The 18,319-nt window shown below is 45.8% G+C and overlaps 1 non-coding gene across 1 annotated transcript; it reads right to left on the minus strand.

The window, feature by feature from the left end:
* Nucleotides 1-11,070: 11,070 nt before the first annotated feature.
* TRNAR-UCG (transfer RNA arginine (anticodon UCG)) lies at nucleotides 11,071-11,155 on the minus strand. The gene has a single exon. It is a non-coding gene; the product is annotated as a tRNA-Arg (tRNA).
* Nucleotides 11,156-18,319: the final 7,164 nt, after the last annotated feature.

Raw genomic sequence — 18,319 nt, forward strand, 5'->3', positions numbered from 1 at the left:
AGTCATGTCCCACTGGTGGTAGTTTTATCCTTGACACTCTTTTTTCTTTAGGGATTACAGGGATCAGGACCTCCAGTGTAACGTTGGGTGGCATCCTTGTTTTTCTCCCAATGGGAATGGTTCTCATGTGTCATCACACAGTTCTTGCTCTAAGTTTCTGCTAGATAAACTCCATTAGGCTGAAAATGTTTCCTTCTGTTCCCAGCTTGCTGAAGGTTTTTACCCTGTATTTAACAATGATGGATTTTGCTATCTCCTGAGTTAACCAAAAGTCTTCATCTTATTACTGTGCTGCTGTCCATGAACAGACTTCCTCAAGCTGTCCTTGGGTTTGCTTGTAAGCCCTGTTTAGTTTTAGAGGATTTGTTCATTTCTTTAGGATTTTTATATTTACTTCTGGGCCAATTTCACTTTTTGTTTTAATGGTGTCGCTGTTCCATTTTGATAACAGCATTATGCTAGCCTTGTAGAATGGATTTGGAGATGTTTAATCTTTATCTTTTTCTTTGTTCTGCAATAATTTGTAGAACAGGAGTAATTTGTTGCCTCAAAGTTTGGTAGGCTTTATTTATAAAAATATCTCTGTTTGGTTCCTTTTTAAGGGGTAGATCTTTGCTTTTTAATCCTGTGCCATTTTATTCAGGTTTTCTATCCTTCAGTCCATTTTGGCAGTTTATATTTTTTGAGTCGTATTTCATGTGTATTTAAGCTGTTTGGGGCATCATTTTGGACCTTCTTACTTATAAGCGACAAAATCTAACTCCAGCTAGCAGAAGCAAACCAGGGCTCGTTGACAGAGGTCTAAGAATACAGCTCTAGGCAGAGCTGATCCAGGTCCGGCATGATTTCGTTAGGACTCTCATTTGTTTCTTGGATTACCTCTGCTTCTGTAGGTGGACGAATCTCTTTCTCCCTACCATTGTTTTCTGCAGGAAGCTCTGGTTTACACTCAGTCCTTACAGGCAAAGAGTTCCTCCCTTAGCATCTGTGTATTTCACAGAAGATCAGTGGGTATTCTTGGGTCGCTGGCCCTCTCCTGAGCAAGCGCTGTGGCCAGGGCTGAATAGGGAGGATGGGGGTTTGGTGGGAGGCGAGATGAGCCAAACCTGATTCGTATGTACCACGTGCTCCATAGAATAGAGAGGTTCTTTTACCAGAATAAGGAGACGGGGTGAGAGCAGTTAAAACCAACAAACATTTGTCCTGTATTCTGTGCATTTTATTTTCTTTGACTAGCTTTGCAAGATGTCTGCCTACTTTATTGGCCCTTTCCTTCTGTTTCTTTGGGTTTATTTGCTCAAAGCTACCTTATTGAGTTGTGTGCTTCATTTCAGTCGTATTTTCTAGCATACTCGTGGCTACCAGTGTTCCTCTGAGTACTCCTTTGACTGTTACCCGCTTGGTCATATGTATCTGCGATTTTTTTGGCATTGTATCTGTAAGCCTGGCCTTAGATATTTCTCTAGCTTTCAGTGATTGTGTGATGTACCTAATAGCCCCTGTTTTCCCCCTAAAACCTTTTCATCACCATTTCTCCATCTCTTCTCAGTCTTTTAGCTCCTGTGGGCCGTAGCTAAGCTTCCCGATGCAGGTACAGTCCTGTGTTCTGCATAGTACTCCCCTTTGCCATTCTCTGAAGTTGAATGCCCCCTCCATTTCCCAGCTTAGCGGCAGAATCCAACCATGAGTGAATAGATCTCCCAGAATGAGCTGAGTATTCTAAGAGCTCCCCCTCCGCCCCCCACGATGCCATGGTCAGTCCATGCGATTGGATGCCCAATAGTAGTAATTTGTTAGGTTTGAGACTTGTGGCCCTTCGGGCTCTGCGCCTGTATCACTTTAGCATCGGCCTTACGGCAGGTCATTTCCACTAGAACTTCCCCACCCGCCTCCTCCCTCACCATGCGGCCACCGGCATACGGGTGCCAAGGAGCACACCTGGTAATCTGAGCGAGCCACGTGTTTTTTCTCCTTTAGCCTGTGACTGCGGTAAGCTACCTTGACAGTTTTCTCATCTTAAAACATCCTTGCATTCCTGGAATAAAACAGCCATGCTATATTTTCCAATATATTGCTGGACTTGTTTTTCTGATATTTGGGGGCATTTTGGCATCCAGGCTCAGAAATGAGATGGTTTAAGTTTTTTCTCTCCTGCGCTGCCCTTGTTTTTATATCGAGATTATTCCAACTTCATAAAATGAGTTAGAGAGGGTTCTATTGTCATTACAAGTGTTTGTACAACATTGGAATTTTGGATTTCTAAAATTTTTGGTAAAGCTTGCTGTAAAACCATGGTGCCTGGCATGTTTAGGGTGGGTGGGAAGTTTTTTTTTTGGTTTGTCTTGTTACAAGAGCAAGACATTACGAGCTGGGGAGAGGAGCAGAGGGAGAGAGAGAGAATCCCAAGCAGGCTCCAGGCTCAGTGTGGAGCCCCATGTGGAGCTCGATCCCATGACCCTGGGATCATGACCTGAGCTGAAATCAAGAGTCAGCTGCTCTACCGACTGAGCCACCCAGGCACCCCAGGTGGGGAGATTTTTAACTCTAGATTTTTGGTGATAATAGATCGTTTAGGTTTCTCTGTTCTGGATTCTGTGATACTTTTAAGGAAAAATGTTTTCCTGTTTTGTTATCTTTGTGCTTTCAAATTTATCACAGAGTTCTTTGTAGAACTGCCTTATGTTTGTAATCTTGGCTATCCACATTGTGTCTCCTTTTTTGTATCTAATATTGTTGTGCTTTCTCCTTTTTTGTCAGTCTTGGTAGACATTTCATTATTCTTCAGCGCATCAGTTCTTTGTTGTCATTCTTCTTCGCTATTAGTTTGTTTCTATTTCACGAATCAGAAATATGAATTTCCCTTTTTCTCACACTCGCCTGAGTTTATCCTGTGGCTCTTATTCTAACCCTTGTGCGTGGCCACTTCGGCTCGACCTCCTGCCCGCGCCCAAGCCTGAAGAAAAGGTGAAAGAATTGTATGCCCTTCGTGGGGCCACCGCTTTGTAAGATTTGCCATGTTCTACTCCTTTCTACACACAACATGCATAGATTTTACATCGAGTTGTTATGTCTGTTTAACCTCTTTTAGAACAGATACCTTAATGGGCTTTTTTTTTTTTTTTTTTACAAGTTCAAGCCAGTTATCTTATTACAATGTACCATGTTTGGATATCTGTGATTCTTTATGCATACTTAGATTTGGGTTAAACAATTTTAGCAAAAATAGCTTAGGACTGATGTGTTCCTATTGCTTATCTAAGGCGCATGGTGGTGATGGAGAAGGTCCCAATCACTGGTGGTGCTAATTTTGATCACCTGGTTAAAGAGATGGCTTCTAGATCATTTCTCTACAAAGGTACTCTTTTCCCTTTGTGGGACAGTCTTACCCTTTCAGGCCAAAATGTCCTTTGACGCAGGTCTGTATGCATTTGTATTTAGTTATTATTATTAAAAAAATTTTGTTTAATGTTTATTCATTTTTGAGAGAGAGCACAAGCGGGGGAGGGGCAGAGAGAGAGGGAGACACAGAATCCAAAGCAGGTTTCCAGGCTCCACGGTGTCAGCGCAGAACCCAACATGAGGCTCGGACCCACGAACTGTGAGATCATGACCTAAGCTGAGGTCAGAGACTTAATCAACTGAACCACCCAGATGCCTAATTTAGTAATAAATTAAATTATTTAATTAGTAAGTTAAAATGTACATACAATTTCCCATCGTAACCATTTTTAAAGCATTTTTTTAAATGTTTATTTTGAAGAACGTGAGTGGTGGGAGGAGGGGCAGAGAGAATCCCAAGCAAGCTCTGTGCTGTCAGCTCAGAGCCCTGTGTTGGGCTTGATCCCACAAACCATGAGATCGTGACCTGAGCTGAAATCAAGAGCTGGAGGCTTAACCGACTGAGCCACCCAGGCGCCCCATCCCATTGTAACCATTTCTTAGCATACAGCTCAATAGTGGTAAATACATTCACAATTTTGTGCAAACACTCTCCTTTTCCGACTGGCTTGGCAGAATGTCTTCAAGGTTCAGCCATGTTGTTAGCGCATGTTAGAATTTCCTTTTTACGGCTGAGCCTGTCCCATTGTTTGTGTATACCACAGTTTGCTTATCCATTCACCCATCGGTGGACTCTTGGATTCCTTCCACCGTTTAGCTATTGTGAATAATGCTGCTATGAACGTGGGTGTACAGGTGTACAAGTATCTCTTTGAGACCTTGGTTTTAACTCTTCTGAAGATATGCCCAGAAGTGGAATTGCTGGATGATAGGGTAATTCTATTTTTAATTAAAAAAAAATTTTTTTTTAATGTTTATTTTTGAGAGAGAGAGAGGGAGACAGAATCCCAAGCAGGCTCCATGCCGTCAGCACGGAGCCTGATGTGGGGCTTGAACCCATGAACCATGAGATCATGACCTGAACCGAAACCAAGAGTTGGATGCTTAACCAACTGAGCCACCCAGGCGCCCCTCTATTTTTAATTTTTTAAGGAACCATCAGCATACTGTTTTTCATAGTGGTAGCATTATTTTACATGCCCACCAACAGTGCGTAAGTTTTCCAATTTCTTCATATCTTTGCCAACACATTATGGGTTTTTTTTTTTTAATAGTAGCTATCCTGGTAGGTGTGAAGTGTCTAGTGTTTTATTATAGTTTAGTTTTGAGTGTTTTCTAATTTTCATATGATTCCATTTTTGGTCCATAAATTATTATATTTAAATATTTGATTAAAAAAAATTTTTAACATTTATTCATTTTTGAGAGTGAGAGAGACAAAGCACGAGGAGGGGAGGGGCAGAGAGGGAGGGAGACACAGAATCCAAAGCAGGCTCCAGGCTCCGAGCTGTCAGCACAGAGTCCGACGCAGGGCTCGAACTCACAGATCACGAGACCATGACCTGAGCTGAAGTTGGACGCTCAACCGACTAAGCCACCCAGGCGCCCCTAGTTGATTATTTTTAATAATGTAAGCACCTTCAAACTCACCACCACAAAACAAAGACTCCAGCTGACTCTACAACAACCCAAGCTATCATTTGCCTCCACCCTCCCATCCTAAACCCTGTCCGTCCCATCTTCCGTTCCTCCACCCAAGGCAACCAACTTGGACTCTGTATGCCCTTGTCTTCTTCCCATGTCATTTTCTTCTATCTACGTGCGTTTTCTAAAAGGTTTTTTTAGGGGTACCTGGGCGGTTCAGTCGGGAAGCATCTGGCTCTTGATTTTGGCTCAGCTCATGATCTCAGTTTGTGAGTTCGAGCCCCACATCAGGCTCCGTGACAGTGCGGAGACTGCTTGGGATTCTCTTTCTCCCTCTCTGCCCCTCCCCTGCTCAGTCTCTCTTTCTCTAAATAAACTTTTTAAAAAGGTGGTTTTTAACCTTATGAAAAGGATGACATGCCAAATGTCATATTTAGGGGCTGATGTTTCATTTAATATATTACTTTGATTCTCCTGGTTGCTGTAGTTCATTTGTTTTGACTGCCAATAATATTTCCTTGCGGGACTCTCTCACAATTTTTCCATTCACTCTTCTGCTGGTGGCCCTTGGGGTTCTTCCTCCCCGCCTCCCCCTCCCCCAGTTGTAAATATTCTGGTAGGTAATCTGTGCCGGTGTGAAAGTTCCTCTTAGGACATTTCTCGGGCACGGAATTTGTCACAATTTTAGGCGATGCCACCAAATGTTTTCCGAAGTGGCTACATCGATGGACATTCATCAGCTGTGGATCCCTGAGGGGACTGAAGGATTTCTTCCTGTAGTCTGTCACCTTTTGCTTAATCGATTTTGAGTTTATGGTATTAAGTACAACACATTCAAAACTGCTGTCTCCTTTTGTGAATTGAACCCTTTCTTACGGAGTGATGCTTTCCATCCCTCCAGATGCTTTTCATCCTTGTTTATGTGATGTTAGCATAGCTCCCCCCAGTTTCTTTTTTTTTTTAAATATGAAATTTATTGTCAAATTCGTTTCCAAATCCCAGTTTCTTCTGCTTAGTATTTTTCTTTCTGCCTGGTAAATGCTTTTCCATACTCTTTCTTTCAGATGCTCCACCCATCTCTACATCGTAAAAGTTGAATCACGCATCACTATTTTTCCTTTAAATGATACACTCAGCTCATGTAACTTCTTTTAATAATTGGTATAGGGGACCCATCTGTCCTATTTGGCAGTTTGGATGGATGTAAATTTCTAGATCCTAAATCTTTTCCTTCAATACTTTGAAAATATTACTTGATCATCTTCTTGTTTTCAGCATTGCGATGGAAAACCCTGACATTGGTCTCGTTCTCATTGCTTTGCATGTGGTATGCTCTTTCCTATCCATGTTATCTGCGCTATTCGTAAAGTTCTAGATGGTGTGTGTAGATGTGAGTTATTCCTTTTTCTTCTCCTGGCACTCTTTGGGCATTTTGTGATCCCAGGTGCTTTATGTTTATATGATTCCAGGAAGTTTGTCTCCATTATTTCTTCAAACATCTTCTCCCTCCCTGTTTAGATTTCTCTCCAGAATCCCTGTTTTTCAGATTTTAACATCTTTATTTCTACCTTCCATATCTTAGCTGTTCTTGTGCAGCTGTTTTCTTTAGTCCTTCCTCTTAGATCTTCTCAGTCTGGTGTTCTGATTTCCCTGTTTCATGCCTAAGAGGTATCCCTTCTGTTAGACATCCCGTCTATTATGTTCCTTTTTTTTTTTAATGTTTATTTATTTTTGAGAGGGGGGAGGGGCAGAGAGAGAGGGAGACACAGAATCCGAAGCAGGATCCAGGCTCTGAGCTGCCAGCACAGAGCCCAACACGGGGCTCAAACTCATGGACTGTGAGATCCTGACCTGAGCTGAAGTTGGACGCCTAACCGACGGAGCCACCCAGGTGCCCTCCGTCTGTTGTGTTCTTTACTTCAACTCAGGTTGACTTTTCCAGCAGGTTGAAACTGCAGCTGACCATACTAGAAATTTCCTTCCTAGAGAACTCTGGGAGCCAGCATCTAACCCTTCAGCAATAGCCCGAGGGCAAGGCAGCGAGGGCACTTCCCCAGCAACTCACACCCGTCATGGGTGGAAGAGGGCTGCTCCTGGGGGGTTGGCTTCCAGCCTGCCCCTGTGTGGGTACACAGACTTCGGTGGCCAGGGAAAGTCCTCAGGCAGAGAGTTGCGTGTGATGGCCATGGAAACCTGGCCAGCACGCACGCATCTGTCATGTGCTGAGGGGATGCGTGTGGGGTTCTACAGAAGGCACATCCCAGCGGCAGGGAGAAGACCCTGAGAACTGGTGGAATGGAATTTCCGAAGCTGAGACCGTCGTTCTGTGGGGTGTGCAGGAGACGGGGCTCAGTGGCGGCGCCGGGTTCGCAGCTTCTTGATCTTCCAAAACTTCCTGTTCCAGAGGGCCCTTCAGGCACGGTCTCTCGCCTGCTGGCCTGGCGCACGGGCTTCAGTAAGGTTCTTAAATGTGGAGTCTGCTGCCTTCAAAATACAAAGAAGCTAAACTGGCATAGGGCTTCTTTCTTTGTAGTCGGAGGCATAAGGCCGGCAATTTATCCTCAGTAGGTGCCCAGACGTCCCTGAAGGAAGTTACCTGCGTTGCAGGACCCCGGATTTTGCCCTCACCCAAAGCCCAACCATCTCTGCTTATCTGTATCTGAGCGGCGTGTGAGGCAACATGGACAGTTGGCTCGGTAGGAACCAGGGTCCGTGTCATCGACGTAGTGGAAAGTCAGGACAGCAGTAGCTCATATCGTGCTCCGGCCTGATCCACTGAGGACACCTGCAAGAGACTCCACAGCCCCTACGGAAGGCGTAAAGGCACTTGGCACACCTTGCCTGGTGACGCAGAGGAATAAAAGCACTGGCCGAGGCTGTCCGCTGCGCGTCAGCAGTGACAGCAACTTTTCAGCTGCTGTTGCCATAGAGTCCGATGATGCTAACTACTAAAGTGTGTGTGTTCAGTAACCCTCACTGGTTCGCAGTGAGGTGCCAAGGGCCAGAAACCTTCGTTCCCAACCGGTCCCGGTTGTTAGCCATGGAGGTGGTCGTGGGTACCACAATGCCTCAGTGGTTTTTGTTTGAGACCAGCACTCTCTTTTCCTCCCTGTGGTATGCACTCTGGTTCCAACTGTGTGCCCCGGGCCCAGGGCCCACATGAGGTTGCTGGCTCCGTATTCCGCCCACATTTCTAGAAGCTACCAGCAGAGGTCACGATGAGCACGTCCAAGCGGCAAGTCAGCACCCACCCCTGTTCGGCAGCAGCCGCGCCATCCGTCCTGATTGTGGGATCCAAGACCAGCCACAGCAGGCCAAGTCCAACCGGGGGCTCCAAGTGTCTCAACAGCAACTGCGACACAAGTCCCATGCCCCACGGGGAACTCACTTACAAAGCGCTATCGGTCCCCTCCCCTCCAGCGTATATAAAACAGAAGACGTGCTTGGAGAGGGGTGGTGAGCTGCCTTCGTCTTTCAGTTTGAAAGTATCCAAATCAGGGTGCCGGGGACTCAGCAGTATCTGTCCCCCCAGATTTTTCAGAAAATGGCATGGAATCCAGGAAACCATGAGAGGCCGAGGAGGGGGTGAGACCTCAGAACCCTACAGGGGTATTCTCCCCAGAGGCCTCCTCACCCCCCTATTTTGAGTGTTTCCCTTCTAGAAATTGCTGGAACTTTCAGACTCTTACTTTCCTTGCTCCCTTCATTTGCCTTGTCTCTGAACCCTCCAAGTGCTTTCCTCCTTCATATGGGTCCCCTGTCACCTTGTGTCTTCCATAATCTAGCATTTTGATAGTCAAGTTGTGCCTTATTAAACCGTCCATGGCCACACATAGCTTTGCGAGAGGGGGCCTTTGCAGGGAGAACCTCCCCTTTCTTCGTTCTCTGTCCAGACACTTTTTGGGCCCCCTACCTCCCCGCCAGCTGTCCCCTCCCCACTCCCCAAGGCAGAGCATATCTTGGCACAGAGAACTATTTTACTTCTCTCAGTGTCTCCCAGAGCCAGTGCACAGAGGAGGGAAAGGCCAGGGGTCTGAGGAAGGGCAGGTCACGTCGTGTGTCTGTGCCGAGCAGGGGCATGGTAAGTCTGGAAGGTACGGGGCTTGGAATGCCAGGCTAAGGGGCTTTGGCCAGAACTGCTTGAGGTGGCAAGATCTGGTACATCGAGTCTGGGAAGGGGAGACGGATGGCTAGAAGCCAGCCCAGCCCGTGTGCAGACCCTGAGTGAAGGGACTCTGACTTCCCAAGGTGTTGGGGCTTCAGAGAAATGGCCGAGGAGGAGAGACTTTGACTCACCCCAGTCTCATGAGCAAGGACGGCCATCCCTATCTTATACCAAGGTGAGGGCATTCAGACCAACTGAATATAGGAGTTTATCACCAACAGACAGGAGGAACTTCTAGAAGATGAACTTCAGAAAGAATGAAAAGTGATCAGAGAGGGAAGAGATCAGAATGAAAAGAGATCAGAGAGAAGAGATCAGAGAGGGAAGAAGGAATGAAGAGCAAATAAGTGACTGAGGATGATGTCCAATTTGGGGGTGGTTCTTAAAAAGTCAAAATTAAGTACTGGAGAGCAAAAACCCAAAAGAACAGAGAGCGATAATAATAAAGTGTTCTAAAGGCTTTGTATAGGTTGAAGGGAGATAGATCCATTGGCTAAGTTTAGACTTTTGTCAATACACTTGGTGAAATGTAAGAGTACTCTCCAGAAGAATAGAAATTGTAGGGCGCCTGGGTGGCTTTGTCGGTTAAGCGTCCAACTCTTGATTTTGGCTCAGGTCACGATCTCACAGTCGTGGGATCAAGCACGGATCTTGTTCAAGATTCTCTCCCTCTCTCTCTCTGCCTCTCCCTTGCGCTCACTCACCCTGAAAGAAAGAAAGAAAGAAAGAAAGAAAGAAAGAAAGAAAGAAGAAATGAGTGTATACCTTCTGAGTCAATAGAAAGAAAACGTACTGGGGCGCCTGGTTAAGTGTCGACTTTGGCTCAGGTCATGATCTCATGGTTTGTGAGCTCAAGCCCGGCTCCAGACTGCACCTTCTCTCTCTCTCTCCCTGCACCTCGTGGGATTCTCTCTCTTTCACTCACACACTCTCAAAAACAAATTAATTAATTAACTAATTAATTTAAAAAAAAAGAAAAGATATTTAAAACCCAATCATTAGAAAAGAAAGCAAGGAAGCAGAAAAACAATAGAAAGCAGGACAAACCGAACATATAAAGGTTGTGTAGAATAAAAACGACTCTGTTTTTGTTTAAGCAGAAAAAGAATTTTGGAGACTGTTTTAGGTGACACGTTTTGATGTTAATTTTCTGTGTCAGCTTGACTGGGCTAAGGGATGCCCAGAGAGGTTTTATTTCTGGGTGTGTCTGTGGGGCTGTTTCTGGAAAAGACTAGCATTTAGATCAGCAGGTGGAGTAAAGAAGGTCCCCTGCCCCGGTGCTGGTGGGCACCATCCAGTCCGTTGAGGGCCCGGAGAGAAAACCGGCGAGGGAGGGTGAACCTGCTCTCTGAGCTGGGACCGCCACCTTCTCCTGCCCTTCTGGACTGGGACTCACGCTGTCGGTTCCCCTGGTTCTTGGGCTTCAGACTTGGACTGACTTACCCCACTGGCTTTCCCAGTTCAGTCCACAGACGGCAGACTGTGGGACTTCTCGGCCTCCATAATTATGCGAGCCAATTCCTATAATAAATCTCAGACATATGGGTATATCGTGTTCATTCTGTTTCTCTAATCCACTCATGGAATCTCAGGAAGCTCAGAGACTCAGAGGTTCCATGGCCAGGAGAAACACCACTTCGAAGCGTCCAGTGGCCCCAACTGGGGAAGTGTTGGCCCTGGAGGTGTCTCACGGGGCTGGCCCGGGACCTCAGCATCCATACCCTACCACTCTTTCTTCTGGAAGTCAATAAACATCAGAACTGCTTTCAGCATCATTGCCACTAGTTGACTTAGAGCTTTTATTTGATATTTATTTATTTTTGAGAGAGAGACAGAGAGACAGTGTGAGTCGGGGAGGGACAGAGAGAGAGAGGGAGACACAGAATCTGAAGCAGGCTCCGGGCTCTGAGCTGTCAGCACAGAGCCTGACGTGGGGCTTGAACCCACGAACCGTGATATCATGACCTGAGCCGAAGTCAGACGCTTAACCGACTGAGCCACCCAGGCGCACCCCCAAGAGCTTTTTTATTCGAAATAGATGATGTTTTTTTATCAAACAGAATGAATACAATTGCATGGTTTTCTTATTTAATTGTGCATGTAATGAATGATGTCAATAGATTCTCCATGGAGAATCACCCTTACTCTTCTGAAATAAATCTCATGGTGTATTATTCTCTTGATACACTCCCGGATGAGATTTGGTATTTTATTTAGAGAGTTTGCATCTATATGATTTATAAGCAACATTTGTTTTTTGCAGCATATTCCTCAGAGTTGGCTATTCCCATTTTATCAACATCACAAAGTATGCTAGAGTGTTACCATCTTTCCCTGGGGTCTGGAACAGTGTAAATAGCTGTTAATAGCTGTAAATAGAATCATCTGCTATTTATTTTTTTTTAATTTTTTGATGGTTATCTATTTTTGAGAGAGACGGAGCATGAGCAGGGGAGGCGCAGAGAGAGAAGGACACACAGAATCTGAAGCAGACTCCAGGCTCCAAGCCATCAGCACAGAGCCTGACGCGGGGCTCGAACCCATGAACCGCGAGATCATGACCTGAGCCAAAGCCAGATGTTTAACCGACTGAGCCACCCAGGCACCCTGGAATCATCTGCTATTTAAAGGTGAGACAGAACCATCTGGGTCTGGTGCCTTTTTTGATAGTTCAAAGAATAACCACAACAAAGATTTACACTGTTTAGATTTGGAAAATTAATAGTGGCCCTTTGAAACACTGTAGCAGGAAGACAGGAAGTTACAGGCCTGGGAAATGATAGACCCTTAAGAGAAAAAGGAGAAAAGTGAGCTTTTTTCAAGTGAATGGAAGAATTCATGGACTTTCCTCAGTTCTCAAGCTGGACATTTTTGTTACTTATGCAATTATTGAAAACAGTGCTTGACATATCTTTTTTTTAATGTTTATTTTTTTATTTTTGCAAGAGAGAGCGAGCGAGCGAGCGCTATGGGGGTGGGGCAGAGATGGGACAGAGGATCTGAAGCCTGTTCCGCGCTGACAGCACAGAGCCCGACGCAGGGCTCGAACTCACAAACTGTGAGATCGTGACCTGAGCTGAAGTTGGACGCTCAACCTACTGAGCCACCCAGTGCCCCCAATGCTTGACATATCTTAATGAACTTAATGAACTTAATGACCATGAACTTTTTATTTCATAAGAGAAAAAGATGAACTTCCCGGAATGTAAGAGCCAACTTAGAAAATAATACGACGAGCAACAGGAATTTTAGCTTAACAAATTTAGCTAGTGAAGCAATTTACAATCTTATAAAGGGAGCCAATATTTCTGACTTTTTGCTCCTTCACAACAAAGGGCCTTTTATATATATATATATATATATATATATATATATATATATATATATTTTTTTTTTTTTTTTTTTTTTTTTTTTTTTTTTTGCCTTCACTATCTTTAATCATCTTTCCAATCTCTTGTTTGGTCATTAATCTATTCCTGAATTCTAATGGTTTCAAGGTCAATCTTGGTATTTTACATTATCCTAGGAAATGATTAATTTCCTTTGAATTTTCCAGCTGGTTGTTGTACTTTTTCTCAAAAGCATTCCCTGGTGATTATTTTGATTTCTTCTGGATCTGCAATAATGTATCCTTCCTCTTTCTAAGCCTGTATATCCTTAAGTTTTTTATTGAAGAATATTCATACAATAAAGTAAAAAAATAATAAGTATACAGCTCAATATATTTCCACAAAGTGAGCAAACACTCCTGTATCCAGCACCCAGAAGAATAAATAAAACGTGTCCAGCCCAGCTCCCCTAGTAGCCGCTCCTCGTCAGTCTCTACCCCCAGAAACAATATACTGACTTCTAAGGGCATAAATTAATATTCCTGTTTTTGTAAAGCGGAAGCAGCGTGTATGATTTTATGTTTTACTTCTTCTCTACTATGTCTTGAGAGCCATCCATGTTATTCATTCCATTATATGAATATCCACTGTTATTTATCCATTTTACTGTTGATGGACATTTGGCTTGTTTCCAGTTTGGGATGGTTATAAATAGTGCTGTTCTGAACATTCTTGTTCATGTTTTTGGCTGAACATATGTACATTTTTCTGTTGCTAAGCCAACATTTTTGCTTTTTTTTTCTTAATTTTTTTTTTTTTTTTTTGAGAGAGAGAGAGTGCAAGCGGGAGAGGGATGGAGGGGGAGGGGAGAGAGAGAGAGAGAGAGAGAGAGAGAGAGAGAGAATCCCAAGCAGGCTCCATGCTGCCAGTGCAGGGATCGATCACACAACCCTGGGATTATGACCTGAGCCCAAATCAAGAGTAGGACGCTCAACCGAGTGAACTACCCAGGCTCCCCTTTGTTCTCTCTTTAAAAAAAAATTTTTTTTTAGTTTATTTTTTGAGAGAGAGAGCGGGGGGGGGGGCAGAGAAAGGGAGAGAGAGAGTCCCAAGCAGGTTCCGCACTGTCAGCACAGAGCCCAGTGCGGGGCTCAAACCCACAAACTATGAGATCGTGACCTGAGCCAAATCAAGAGTAGGACGCTTAACCAACTGAGCCACCCAGGCGCCCCATGTTCTTTTTAAACAAAGTTTTACAATAGAAGTTTTCAAATATATTCAAAAGTAGATGGAATGGAATAATGAACCCCCTTGTGCCCATCACCCAGCTTCGATAACAATCACCTTGCTACCCCTGCCTCATATATCCCCACTCCCCATATTTTTATTTATTTATTTTTTTTAATTTTGGAGTAACTTAAAGCAAATCCCAGATCTCAATGCATACTCCTGGTGGTTGTATACGTTATAACACACATATCATATATATAATATATACACATGTATATTACATGCTTCTCTAGCAGATAAGGATTTTTCTCTTAGCATAACCATCTGATGGTATCATGCCCAACAAAATTAATAGTTGCCTTGATAGTATCATCTAATACCCAGTCTGCATTCAAATTGCTCTGATAATCTTAAAAATGTTTTTCTCATCCTGTTTGAATGAGGGCAGACAGGGTCTACATTGTGCTTTCCTGTGGATGTCTTTTTTTGTCAAGTTTTTTTTTTTCTTTGAAAGAGAGTGAGTGGGGGAGGAGCAGAGAGAGAGAGAGAGAGAGAGAGAGGGAATCCCAAGGAGGCTCTGTGCTGTCCGCTCAGAGCCCAACACGGGGCTTGAACGCACAAACTGTGAGATTGTGACCTGAGCCAAAACCAAGAGTCAGATGCTCAACTAAGTCACCCAGGCACCCCATCTGTGTCTTTTTCATCCACCACATTCACCTCTCACCTTTTCTTGTGCCTTTTATTTTTGGTGAAACAGGTTCACTTGCCTGTGGACTGTCCATGCGTGATTTGGCTGTGTCCTAGTGGTGATGTCTTTTTTTTTTTAATGTGTATTTATTTTTGTAGGAGAGAGAAAGCATGAGCAGGGGAGGAGCAAAGACAAAGGGAGGCACAGAATCCAAAGCAGGCTCCAAGCTGTCAGCACAGAGCCCGACGCGGGGCTGGAACTCACAAACCGTGAAATCACGCCCTGAGCCGAAGTGGAGCCCTTAACCTACTGAGCAGCCCCCCACCTGGCGCCCCCTAGTGGTGATGTCTTAATGTGCTCTGCCGTTGCCCGTTTTTCGTGTAGACTGGTAGGTAAATTTAGAAGCTATTGTTTTGGAAAGAACACTTCACAGGTGATGCTTCTTCATCACATCAGGAGGCATGTTCTGCTTTTAAATGTGAACATTGTGATTTTAGATGTGAAAATTGACCCGCGTGTTCAGGAATTGTTGGCAAGACGCATCTGTTATAAAGTCTCCTATCGACCTTCACGTGATGGTTTCAGCAGCTGTTGGTCGAGTTCATCATGATCCTGTTGATCAACCTTCATTAACCAGGCATTGCAAAAGGGTGATTTTGTTCTCATTAGATCATTAGTTCTGTATCCTCAGCTGGAATTTTTCTAAAAGGAAAAGCTTTTCATTATTAGCTATTTGGTCACCCTTAAATATAATAAGTAGAGGAGAAACAAGAAGTGTCTTGTTTTTTCTTTTTTTAACATTAATTTCAGCATTATCTGGCGCCTGTACCAGCCAGAGCCCAGCAAGGAGATAGAAGGAGCCACTTCAGCTGTGAGAATGTTGTCTAAAGAACCATTCAGCAAAGTCTTTAAGAACTGAGAAAGCAGGGGGCGCCTGGGTGGCTCAGTCGGTTCCGACTTCGGCTCAGGTCATGATCTCGCGGTCTGTGGGTTCGAGCCCCACGTCCTGCTCTGTGCCGACAGCTCAGAGCCTGGAGGCCGCCTTGGGTTCTGTGCCTCATTCTCTCTCTGCCCCTCCCCCACTTGTGCTCTGTCTCTGCCTCTCAAAAAATAAATGTAAAAAAAAATAAAAGCGAGCAACTTCTGAGAGTATTATGAACTCATGATTTTTTAAATGTATTTGAGTGTGTTTGAACCCAAGTCATTAATATTTTTGATGCTTAAATCGTCCTATCTCTGGCTGGCGGTGGTCCCTTACAGGTGGCTCCTGTGTCAATCTGACAATCCCCGTCCTAGGTTCCTTGCTATCCAGCGTGACAAGATATTTCAGACTCAGCTTGTGTATTTCCTGCCCCAGACCCAGAGTCCACCTTCTCTAAAGATACCTGCTTCCTTTTAGTGGTAAGTGGTTTTTGTTTTGTTTTGTTTTTGTTTTTGAAAGAGAGAGAGAATGAGCAGAGGAGGGGCAGAGAGAGAGGAAGAGAGAATCTCAAGCAGGCTCCACACTGCCAGTGCAGAGCCCGACCCTGGGCTCGATCTCACGAACTATGAGATCATGACCTGAGGCGAAATCAAGAGCCGGATGTTCAACTGACTGAGACACCCCAGAGCCCCGTGATTTCTTAATTGTTTATTCATTTCTTAATGGCTCTTTTTATCCTTAGTTGATACCCCAGTAGGGGGTGTAAAGTCAAAATGTATTTTTTGTATCATTCAAAAGAATTTGCTATGTTGCTATGCAGTCAACTTGATATCAAATTCGGTTCACTTGTTTATTTAGGCTTTTAGGGATTGCTTTTATATTGACTTACATTTAAAAAATAATATGGGGCGCCTGGGTGGCTCAGTCGGCTGAGTGGCCGACTTCAGCTCAGGTCATGATCTCGCGGTCCGTGAGTTCGAGCCCCGCGTCGGGCTCTGTGCTGACAGCTCAGAGCCTGAAGCCTGTTTCAGATTCTGTGTCTCCCTCTCTCTGACCCTCCCCTGTTCATGCTCTGTCTCTCCCTGTCTCAAAAATAAATAAAACGTTAAAAAAAAAAAATTAAAAAAAAATAAAAAAATAATGTAAAAAACTTACCTGGTTTCCAAAGTTAAAATGAGAAAACAAGGCACATCAGAGAAGTCCAGACTTCTTCCGAGTTTCCACTCAATTTTTTCTTCCATTGTTTTAGAGAAAATAAGATTATTTGCGTGTATTAACATCCCTCCACTTTGCTCAAAAGTTCAGAGGTCTGTCTAGCTTGAGCAGTCTCAATTCTTCAAGCTTTTGCTCTGTTAGACACCAAAACCACCTTCCAGGGGCTCCCACTGGTAAAACTTGGGACAATTTGAGGTGGGAACTTTTGTCTCCATCTGGGAGCCAAGGAGGCGGGGCTCAGCGGGGGCACGGAATGCACCCAGGGTCCCCAGGGTCGTGTAGATGAGCTGGGCGAGACCTGGCCTAGTGACCAAGGAGGGAAAGGGAATTTGTTCCTCCCGCTGTTGCACCCCCTCCTCCGGGAAACAGCCCCTTCTGGGCACTTGACATTGAGGCCTCAGAGGCTTGACAACCCAGAGCCCTGCTCAGTAGGCTCCTGAAGCCACCTGGCTCCTTCCTGAGGATGCCAAGGGACGATGTGGGACCAGCTGGGAAAGGTGGGGCAGGGAGCATAGCTCCAGGGGGCAGTCATGGGCTTGGCGCTGAGGGGCGCCCAGGATGGCACCTCGGGGGCAGACAGGAAAGCATTCAGCTCACCAGCCTATGCTCCGAGGACCTACTGCCAACAGCCCAGACTGGCACCTCTTACCGGTTGCATCGGGATGCCTGGGCCGGCCCTGCCTGAGCTGTTTCCGGCTCCGACAGTGACAGCCTCCTGAGGGACCGCTGCCTACGGAGTGAGGCCTGAGGTCGGCACGGGCCCGGCCAGGGCGGGAGCCGCACGAGGCACGGTGACCGTGAACACCGCCAGCCGGGTCTCACGAGCTTCTGGGAGAAATGTCCTGAGTTCCAGACGCTAGAGCCAGCGTTGGCGCCCCGAGCCCGCGGGCAGCCCTCCCCAGGGACCGGAGGGGCGGCCGAGGTGGAAATTCAACCCGGGCGAGACCTCACACGAGGGAGACCACGAGCTCAAAGCAAGCGTGATGTGACCGCTTGCTGGGTTTGTCCGGCAAAACCGTCCCCAAGAGCAATCAGGGCAACTGCGTGTCGCCCGAGCTTACACTTCCTGCGAGACCGTTTGAAACCATCCTTCTCTTCTACTTCGTGTTTGTTGGCCTCAAAAAAAAAATCCGGGAACCACTTGGAATGTGTTTGAGCGTCGGCGGCAGTAGGACACCAGCTCTCCAACGGGAGCCTCGATTCAGGGCTCTGGTGCGTCCCGTCGTGGCACGTCCGAGCCTCCTTCAGAGCTCACCTCCCTGGGGAACCACACGCGGGACACGTCCCCAAGCAGACGGGGGCGGCACAGGGGCTCGAGGAACGCGGCGTGGAGCCCGGCCCACTGGCCCACGCGGTCCCGGGCCCCCGAGGGCAGTGATCATGTGTCATCAGAGGCTGGAGAGACCAGGGTGACTGAGGCTCTAAAACCACCTCCACTTCTCACCCGACAGCCATCCCTGGCGAGGGTAAGGTGTGACCTTTGACAATCAGCCACGACCTGAACCACCACGCCGGGGGCGGGGGTGGAGGACTGTCCTAGAGGATCTGGACAGTCTCTCCCTCGTCTCTTTATCTGTGTCACTGGGTCATACCTAGCAGATGTCAGACTCTGAGGCATCTCTGAGGGGTCCTGCTCACCTCTAAATGCCAGGTGGGTGGGTGGGTACATGGATGGACGGATGGATGGATGGATGGATGAACTCATTTCATCCTCACAAGACAGTCTATGAAGCAGAGGTGCTTTGATTGTACAAATGGCAGAACTAAGGCTCAGAGAGATTCGGGGA

The sequence above is a fragment of the Panthera pardus genome, unplaced genomic scaffold (genome assembly GCF_024362965.1).
Source record: "Panthera pardus isolate Hobbes unplaced genomic scaffold, ASM2436296v1 HiC_scaffold_12, whole genome shotgun sequence".
Classification (NCBI taxonomy): domain Eukaryota; kingdom Metazoa; phylum Chordata; class Mammalia; order Carnivora; family Felidae; genus Panthera; species Panthera pardus.